The sequence below is a fragment of the Castor canadensis genome, chromosome 8, assembly GCF_047511655.1.
Source record: "Castor canadensis chromosome 8, mCasCan1.hap1v2, whole genome shotgun sequence".
In the NCBI taxonomy this organism is placed as follows: Eukaryota; Metazoa; Chordata; class Mammalia; order Rodentia; family Castoridae; genus Castor; species Castor canadensis.
Genome location: NC_133393.1, coordinates 42,532,451 through 42,543,037, shown reverse-complemented (window position 1 = coordinate 42,543,037; position 10,587 = coordinate 42,532,451).

Here is a 10,587-nt window from a genome sequence, read left to right as displayed (position 1 = left end):
TGACACATATTGTCATTTTGTGTTGCTTAGAGATTATATTATCTGGTGTTATTAAATTAAGCCTTCACAATGTTTAAGTGACACAGAAAAATAGCTGCAAGGAGATCACTGAGATAACACTAATGATACTGGTGAAACTACTCTTCCTGCATCCCTTTGGGGGCTCTCAAAAACCAAAGTTAGGACGTAAAACAAAGAATATTTAATCCAATATGAGAAAAGAAGTCAAGATAAACAAGAATATGAAAAAAATTCAAAATAATCAAGAAGACTATTTGACACATGATTTTAAGTCATTAAGACTGGCTCTCATTGAAGGATATAAATCTGTGCTTTGCAATATCAACAACACAATTATCAAGAAATTTAAAAACCAAGAATCCTAAGCCTTATTTTAAGTAGGAGCTGAAAACTAGTTGGTACCATTAATAGATAGAAAACAAAATCATGAGAAAATAGTAGCAACAAATAAAAACTAATTAAAATATATTTACTTTTCTTCTATCACTTTATAAATGAACAAATACATTATATGTTATTATGCCATTCTACAAATTAATTATTATAGTTTCATAACATATGGAAAGGGGAGTCGAATTACCCAAGGATCAGGACTTTTGAGAAAGGCTCAACATTACCATGTTGAAGCATTTGCATCATATTTGAGAAGAGGGCAAAAGATTTCAGCAGAAATGAGATTGGAACATATAAGTATTTAATTTTGAAGGCTTATGGCTCTTTAAGTTTTCAGGTAACATATTTAGAGTTTTTCTTTCAATAAAATTATTTCTTAAAATATGAATAAGACCATAGAAAATGCTTAGAGGTGATAAATTCACGGAGTAAGAATTGAAAATAATATATGTTCAAAGATTGTATTGATTCTCTGTATCTAGTAGGAAGCTAATAGGGGAGTCATGAGGGTACAAAGTCTCAGAAAAATTAAATTCCAGAGTGACTATGGAAAAATCCAGACAGGAACATGATTGGGTGAATTCACTGAGGAAGTATTTATGTCTCTTCTCTAAGCAGTAGAGAAGAGACACAGTCTTAGGTAACATCAACTTTAAAACGCAACGGGGAGCCATTTCTTTCTTACAAAGTAATCTGCCCATCTTTTGGAAAGGGACAAAAAGCTAAGGGGATGATTGAAGAGCAGAATTTTATCAGTAAAAAAAATAAAGAACTTTTGCAGAAGGGGTATTCAAATTATTATGAAATGTCACAGAAAATTCTCATATTAAAGGGAATGGGCATTTCTTTCTCTTAGGGAATCAATGTAATTCTGTCCTAAAGGTAGCAGAAGAAATAAGAGCTCATGAGGATGATGGTGGGTCTAGGTTATTTCATCTGCTCTGTTAGGAACAGGGAAGGCCTTCAGGAAAGAAGTCATGTACCAGTCATCGTGAGTTGCATACATACTTTGCAGGGGCATTCCTGAAGTTATACATTTCCAGTCTGCAACTAAAACACTGGGGAAAAAAGAACCTTGTAAGTAGTTACTTTTCTTTGGCCCAAAGCAGATCCCTGCACAGTGTCTTATTTTTCAACAGCTCTTAAAGAACAATTGAGTTATCAATGGCCTGCTGAATAATCGGCATCAATTTTTATTGCTTCTTATTTTTCTCAGGCAGAGACAATAGTTTATATTCTGTCTTTATTTTGATAGTTCTGTTGAGTTGGCAAAAATTCAACTTTTTATGGCATCATGCATATATTAAGCTTTAAAAATGCATTCATGCCTTTATGTTTCTGATGCGAGATAATTCTGTTAATAATTCATTAACAGAGATATATGACATCTTTTGATGGTAATCAAATCAATAACTGGTTGTTTATGTTGGAATTTTTTTATATGGAAAGAGCTTTCTTGTTAACTTTAAGACCCTGGCAAGTAAGTGTTATATGTAATTCATCTTCCTTATGTGACAATTGTAGTTTGTACATGATTGATACTCAGTAAATGAAATAATGGAACCAATCAATAAGTGAAAGACTGAACAGAAAATAGATATCAAAGACATGGTCACTTTTCCCCAAGAAACTTAAAATGTAAGTGAAGGAGACAATACACCATCAAGTAAAATTATGAACATGGAGTAAAGAATGTCAAACAGATGGTTTAGGTAAGTTCGAGTGAAGTTCCACAGTGGAAAGTCCTGGTGGTTAAAGTTGAATTTGAATGGTATATTGAAAAATGAAGAAGAGTCCAAAAACTGAAGAGGCTAAGATATTTCTAGCATGGCAGTTATAGGCATAAAGACCTACTGACAAAAGTATATTAAGTATGTTCATGGGATAGTGAAAAAATCTACTTAGTAGAAGAAAGAAAATAATGAGTAGGGTTGGGAAGTAAGAATGGGAAGATATACTGGAGTCAGATAGAGGGGTCATGAATGCCAAAGAAAGGGGTTCAGGTTTCTTCCTGCAGGTAATGTTAAACTGCAACATTATAGAATTCATTCAGTCACCAGATGCTTATGGATTCCAGGCAGGATGCTAGAGACCCAAGTTAGAGATGTACATTGACACAAGTGCATGACATGGGTGATGGATGTGTAAACGAAAGTATGGCAGTCGATTTTATCTGTGCTGATTTAGCATGCAGGGCTGCTGGGCCTGAGTCTTGCCCTTTAGGTTGGATATTTCCCTCTGTGCCCAGATAGAGAAAGAAAACAAATGGAAGCATAAAGAAGGACACCAGGTGTTCAGCTCTAGGAGCCCTCTGTACAATTCATCTCACATCTAACTAGCCAGCATTTTCCCATCAGAGCTGAAGTCCTGACAAAGTGGCTACCAGAAAACCTCCAGCAATCCTGGTGATTAGTGTTTCCATGTGTCATAAAGAACATTTCTAAATTATTTCAATTTCTTTAAAAATCATAGGGAAAGTCCCCATACTCCTTAAAACTTAATATATAGGACACTAATATTGTCTTTCTGTTCACCAAAACATATTACAAGAAATAACTAAGACCTATTTAAATTTTAATGACCATTAAAATGAATGAAGGCCACATGCAGAAATTTTTCATAATTTTTATTCCCTTTATAGGAGTAGGAAGAACCAAAAAATCATCAAATAAATTCTTGGCGATGGATAGAATTATCACAATGTTTTAAACATGGACTGTAAGGATGCATGCTTTCTCCTAGGTGGATGACCACAGTCTCAACGTTCAAGTCAGAAGAGACTAAGTTCTGCTGTGTTTGCAAAGAAGGCACCTTAGCCTTCACTAGATATTTAACTTGCCTGAAAAGTAAACTTTGAGAAATCAGATCTGATCAGAATTTTAAGGTGAGGCTGGGGTGGGTGAGAACATTGCTTCTGCTAAGAGAACTGCTCATCTTTCTCTTTAGTTCTTCAGCCACTCAGGCTCAGTGGGGTCAAAGGTTGTCATGTACTTGGAGCTCAGCCATTCAAAAAAAAATCTACATGACTCCACTCAGTACTAAGATCCTTGGCAGTTTAGAGAAACAGAAACCAAAGAGCATGTCCTCAGGTGAAGCTTAAGGAAAAGAAGTAGATTTCATGTTCCCAGTCAGGCTCTATAAGTATGTTTAAGTTGAGCTCCTTGCCCCTGCTCTTGCGGTCCAAGCTGACCATTCTGAAATGTTTCCCCTTCCTTCCCATTCTAACCCAAGATCCACACCAAGGCTTATAAAAGCAGATCCTCTTTGTGATGGACTGTAGTCTAAGAATGTGTTTACATCAGCGTTGAGTCCATTTGGCTGTTTTCTTAGCTTTCCAACATTTCCCTCACCCAGGCTTCAGATACTTGCTTTCTTAATGATCTACAGCTCACCCCCTTGTGTGAGTCCCTGCTGTCTTCCTGGCTCTGACCTCTGGTAAATATGTATGCTGTAAGTCTTCTCCTGTGACTCTCTGGGCTCCTGACAGCTGACTCATTCTGCTTCAGGCCACCAGCACACTCCTGTGCAGTTCAGGTTTGCAATCTTGACCTAGACTTGGACCTCCTTGCTGAGCTGCTATCCTCAGACACCATACAGCTGGAAAACCTTATTAAGGAGGTTGTGAAGTCACTTCCTTGGGAAGTTTTCTTAAAGGCTGAACAAACTTGCTTAGATAGTATGAGTCTAGCCATGGACTCAGAGAGTGGCTTATAATTTTAAGATCCTTTCTACTGCTGTTATTACAAACTACCAGTGCCACCCTAGAAACAAAGAATTTCTGTAAGGTACAAGACACTTCTGACAATCTCATTTCAGGCTCAATTTCAGTCTCCCTCACATGGGATGTGTTAGATATGTATGAATGTCTGTTTTACAAATGCTAAAAGAAACATGAAAGTATGATGATATAACCCAAAGCAAAACCCACAAAAGTGAGGAATTGTTATTTGTCCTCTAACCATTAAATATTTTCAGCAAGAAATCCCACTTGACATTTATTTCTCCTCTAACCATTAAATATTTCTACTATGAAATCCCACTTGACATCCAATATCATTTATTCCAACATTAGAGGGATTTCTGAGCACTTAAAGGTGTTTTCCTTCAAATTGCCATGGCTTGTTTTTTTTTGTTCAAGGGATGAAAAAACATCAGGCCTTTCTGAATTAAACCTTCCACATACATCTATGTGAAGGAAGTAGTTGTCAAACCTTCTGTAGACCAACTATGAGGCCAGTGAAGTGTACAATGAGAGCATGTCTCAAAAACACAGAACAAGACAAATTAGTGGCAGATGTCAGAGTCTGTGAGAACAAGGTGCCTTGGAGGCCACCCCACTTCACCTTTACTGTTGTGGTGGGACAAAGTGAAGCCCTCAGAGGTGAGGTGAGGCAGGCAATGGGGATGGGATAAAGGAAGCCTTTCTCTCTCTCTTGGTATACTGGCTTAGTTTGCAAGGGCTGCTGTCCTGAGCCCTGCCTTTCATGGTGGACATTTTCCATTGGGCCCAAGAAGAAAAAGAAAACGACATGGAGAAGGGCCCCACTGCTCACGTTAGAGCCATCTCCAGGCAATTCATCTCACTTCTGACTGTCCAGGCTAAAAAATCCTTCCCGACAGACTGGCTACCAGACAGCCTGAACAGGGCATTTCCTTCAGCAGGGCTCAGTCCTGCTGTCTTTAGAAGGATCATGACCCAGAAAGTCACCTCAATAGGTAAGAGGTTAAAAAAACACAAACAAACAGGGGAGATAAAAAAATTCTTGAACCCTAGGGAATTCAGAGAGAGTATTTGGAGCACAATTCACACTTGGGCCAGCCAGCTCTGTTCGTGCTGATAAGTGGTTTTGAGAAAAACAAATGAATTCATATCTGATAAACCCGCACATTGATAATTCCAAATTCCTTTTGCCTTCCTAAAGCTCTATCAGGGAGGAGGGGTAGATTAGTTCTTGCTGTGCAAAGGCTATGGGAGGTAATATTTACTGTAGATGCTACACAGTGGAATACTTTTTGGTTTAATAACTTTCACAGTAATTGTACTGTGTCCTTTCCCTCCAAAAAATTAAGACATACCTTCATGTCCCCATGCTTATGGTTAGAATGGCAGTTGATTAAACTCTGTTTTAAGAGTGTTTATTGTTCTAATCACAAGTAAGAGCAGTTTGGTTGATTCTAGGAGAAATTTTATGTTTTTATTGTTTTTCATGAGACAGTCCTGGGGCGGTGACTCATAAATATTATTTTTTATTATGTACGCATACACATATACACACATACATAAAAAGTATTCTTGTAATCTTCTTCTGATACCCAGCAACCCAGTGACTCCAAAGAGAAACAACAAATAGATTAGACACAGGAGTAAGATTATAAATGGTACCCCTCTAGCTTCTAGCAATTTCTTCTGAATTCTTCACAAAAGCTTATCACTCACTTACACCTGTCAGTTATTCTTTGCTATATTAAAAGTTAGAACATAAGCAGGCAAAAATGACTGAAAAAAATCTAGTGGTTATGTAGAATAGAAAGGGAGCCAGACAGAGAAATTTCTACTACTTCTAGGGCTGCTTGAGGAGTCATTTATACCAAAGGTGATGTTAAAGCTGGATTTTAAAAGATGGGCAGGAAATTGGCAACTGAACATTCTTCTTCAAATACACCTAGAACAATGGAGGCAAAGTTAAATGGTTATTTATTTATTTTTTAACTCATTCGTTCATTTGTCAGAAATACCTACTAGGGGACTGGAGATATAATGCTTAGTAAGATGGGCTTGGTTGCTTTCAACAGGATGTAGTTCGAGGGCTCACAAGAGGTAAACAGAAAATTGTAATAGTCTGATGAATGATGTGAAAGGCTACGAAAGGGGATTGGGTGTTTTAGGAGCCTATGGTAGATGGAAAATTAGGCTCTTACTTCCCCTCTGCCTCTCATTGAGCCCTATTCAGCTCTTCCTCAAAGAAACATAGACAAGTAAATGTTCTTTTGTTACTGTTTTCACAGCAATTAATCAACTTACTTCCTGGAGTTCCTTAGCAGAATTGAGAATTGTCTGGTACAATGTTAGTCACGATCATCAGAGCTGAGTTTGTTCATTCTTTGGTTTTGCTCCCTTGAATCCAAATTAATGGATCTTTTCAAAAATATGGGTTAGATTTTCTTTTCCATCACCCCATCCAGGCCTCTACAAACAGCAGCCTCACTTCTCACTGCTCAAAGACAATTCTCAGAGTCCCTCATCAAGGATGGTCCATACAAGGATGTTGATGCTGTCCCTTTCTCGCCTGCAGACCCTCCACTTAAGACTACAGGATCAGATGCCTTTCTGGAACTCGGATTCCCTTATTTTTAAGTAAGAAGTTCAGACTAAGTGAACTCTTCAGTACTATTCAATCCCTTTACATTTAAAATGTCTTTTCTTGTTCACTTTGTAAGAAATAAGTCTTTGAAATCAGTGGTGCTTTTGCATCATTAGAGGGCAGACTTTCCTTGGAGTAAAAAATGAGTTTTGAGAAATTAAAATATTTGATATGAAACATTGGATTCTGCTTTTGTTGAGTAAGCATTGGATGCAGGGGGCAGTGGATTGGAGAAGGGTAGTGAAGATGAAGGAATTGCTCAGTAACCCCAGAACAAGTGTCCTCTATAGATCAAATTCCATGTTTATAACAGACAATGCTGAACTGCAGATCTGACTAGTAGGTCATGGAATCAGTTTATTGAATTATAAATGGCATTTTAAAATGCAATGAAATAGAATAGAATAGAAAACAGTGCATTCTGTGTAGTAAGAAGAAATATTGATTTGTGAAATTTGTTTCATATGTGTGCATGTGCGTAGCTATGCATTATGAATTACACTATAAAATTTATCTGTATGTAGAGGTCAAACATTTTGAGCAATATTGGACTAAGTTATATTTTGGGGTAAGCATTTAAAATATTTTTACATTAATGGGAAAATGGAAGTCAAAGATCTGGTTGAAGCACAGAACTTCCACATGATAAAGTAAGCATTAAGGGCCTCGACATACTGAGAACAAATGCATTCTATTCCATCATGGACACCAACATCTTCTTCCTGGGAACTCTTGGTACTATTTTTTATTTCTTATAATTCCTTTAAAAAATAATCTTAATGAAATAAATATTGGCTTTGAAGTCAGATAGAATTGCATTCGGATCCTTGCTCCACCATTCCCTAATTGTTTGGCTTTGGGGAAATTACTTAAATTCTTCTGTCCATTTTATTTAGCCCAGTCTCTGTAGCATAGGAAATTCTCATTAAATAAACGATGGTTCTCTTGGTGGAAAGAAAATTAGCTAACTAAAAATCCCAAGCACAGAACAAGCCATGTGACAGCTGGAAAGTCAATGTAGAGATTACCTCTGAACAAGTTGCAACTTCTTCCTCATCCACCCCAGAGAAACTGCTGTTAGGTGAGAGCAATAAATCAGCACAGACAGCAAACAATAAAAGTTGATCTCAGTTGGTGTTTACCTCCATCAAACTGCCTCTTCAATTTGGTGAAGAGGCTGGATCATTTCTGGGCCATTTTCCAGTTGCAAAACTAAAGAACATGATGTCTCTGTTAGGGGTGAGTAAGTGAACTGCTGACTTGGAACAAGTCACTGCCCTGAATGGGATTCTGTTTCTCACCTTGTTTTGGGTCACAGTCTTGAAGATTGTGTGCAGTGTCATGCTTTCACATAGTAGCTTGTAGCCCCATGGTAGTGGAACACCAGACAGTATGTGGTTGTTTCTAAGACCCCAGCATCAAAATGACTTTTCTCATTTATGAATGTCACCAGTAGATGAAATTCATGTAGCATTAATGAAAGACATAGTATCTATTTTCTTAAAGGTTGTCTTGAGCCCTGTCTTATGCTCAACAAGGCTTAGGACTTTATAGGGTTGAGCTCATGATCCAAAAATGATCATGTGCTCGTGGAAAAGCTGCTCAGCTGTCTAATGCACATAATCAGATCACGCAATTTTTAAGTTAAAAGAGGCCATCTAGAACAAATCTCTCGTTTTAAAGGGGAACAAACAAAGCCCAAAGATACTAGGTTATCTGCCCACTTTTGTCACACGGCTAGTATGGGACTTAGGACTTGAACTCAGACATCCTGACTCCAAGCTCACTACTCTTTCCACTGTATTCTAGATTCCCAAGAATGGGTATAAAGCAAAGGCAGTCCTTATAGTTCAAGGTCACAGCAGTACAATTTGGAATTGCTTTCACAAAGCAAGCCAGCCAACTCTCACCAAGTCTGGCCATAGGTCAGACTTTCCTGCAGAGGCAGGAAACTGGGCTTTCTGCCACTCAGTAGTCTATATTTCTCTTAAAGCACAAAAAGGACAGATTCCTTTGCTGAAGGTCACTTGACTATATGTTTCAAAAGCTCCCAAAATGGCTGTGACCTTCAACTCAAAGATTTTACTCCTAGAATTTATTTTTTTTAAGAGTCTAGATAAAGCGAAGATTCAGCTACCAAGATGACATGACATTGTTTTATAACAACAAGATCCTGTACCCAACAGAACTGTTTAAATAGGCTCTGATATATTTATAACATAGTTTATTTTATTTTGCAGCCATAAAAATGATGTTGTAAGAAAATAACATCCAATAACCTGGAGAAATGTTCCTGATACATTGCTCAGGAAAAGTGCCTTACAAAACAGCATGTTCAGAAGGATTCTAATTTTATAGGAATCTATATTTATATCTATATTTGTTTAAAGAGTAGGAGGAAAAATTCCAGTGTATCAAGGGTAAGTGGTAAAATGACTGCTCATTAATATTTTTGCCTTTGTATCTTGCTGTATTTTCCAAAATTTTGTACATGGACAGGCATTATTTTATAATGATACTAAAAATATTATCTAAAGTTAAAAATCTTATGTTTTTTCCTCCATGTGTGTCTCTGCAGTCCCAACAAGATGAGGATTTGGGGTGGCATTTCAAGCCTTTAGTGGTGGTGATGGCTGGGGACAGAGGGAGGGCATATCCTAAAGTTTTATTGCATGTAATATTTACAGTCCTTCAGGTCTATCATAAGCATCATCAAGTACAAACTTTTTTTTTCTTTCTTTCTTTCTTTTTTTTTGGGGGGGTGGGACTAGGGTTTGAACTCGGGGCTTCATTCTTGTAAAGCAGGCACTCTACAGCTTGAGCCACAACTCCAGTTCATTTTTCTTTGGTTATTTTGGAGATGGGGATCTTGAGAACGATTTGCCTGGGCTGGCCTCAAACCATGGTCCTACTGATAACAGCCTCCTAAGCAGCTAGGATTATAGGAGTGAGTCACTGGTGCCCAGCTAAGTGCAAGCTTTCAAAATGATTTCTTCTCAACTACTTGAAGGTTATAGGTCTCAAACTTCTTTGTAGAACAAGTCCCAGTTAGTCATCAAAAAGTGATGATCCACCAGTCTTGCTCACTTTCCTTTGGGAAAATAAACACTTTGATTATATAAAATTGAAGAGAAACAAAACCAAACATGTTTCAGCATTTTGGCAATATACAGAATCACATATTTACTTTATGTGAAAAGCATATGATCTTAGACACATGATTTCAAGTTATGAAGCTATGTTATGCAAACTTAAAACTAACCCAGTAATTTTTTATATCTATCTTGCTAACATGCTGCAAATTACTTAAATGGAACAAATTTATAGACAATGTATGTCACCTGGAGGTATTTCCAATCAAGTACATCTTGGGGGCTTCATAGCACTACATTGTGGGATACAAGTTAGATTGGTGATTGGGAAATTGTAGTCCCAAAATAAACTTCATGCAAAAATACATCACTGTACACAGTGGGGCCAATCCAATAAACTATACCTATCTAAATTGGAAGAATGAAGCTACACCAAGAGTAATGTATCATTAAAAAGCAAGAATGACAGTCATTGAAAACTCTTCCAAACAATACAAAGTGATGATGCACTGATCTGATAATCGCCTTCTCAAAATGGTGCAATTTTAAATATCTATATGCTCACTTGTACTACAGGGGCTGGGCAGTGCTGCAAGAAGCTCAATTTTTGTTGAGTACAGGATTGGATTGACATCCTCAGGGAAGCCCAATTCAAGGGTGTTCCTGGTTTATGAATAGGAAGTTTGCATTGCTTGCAATACTTAACAGATTAGACCTAT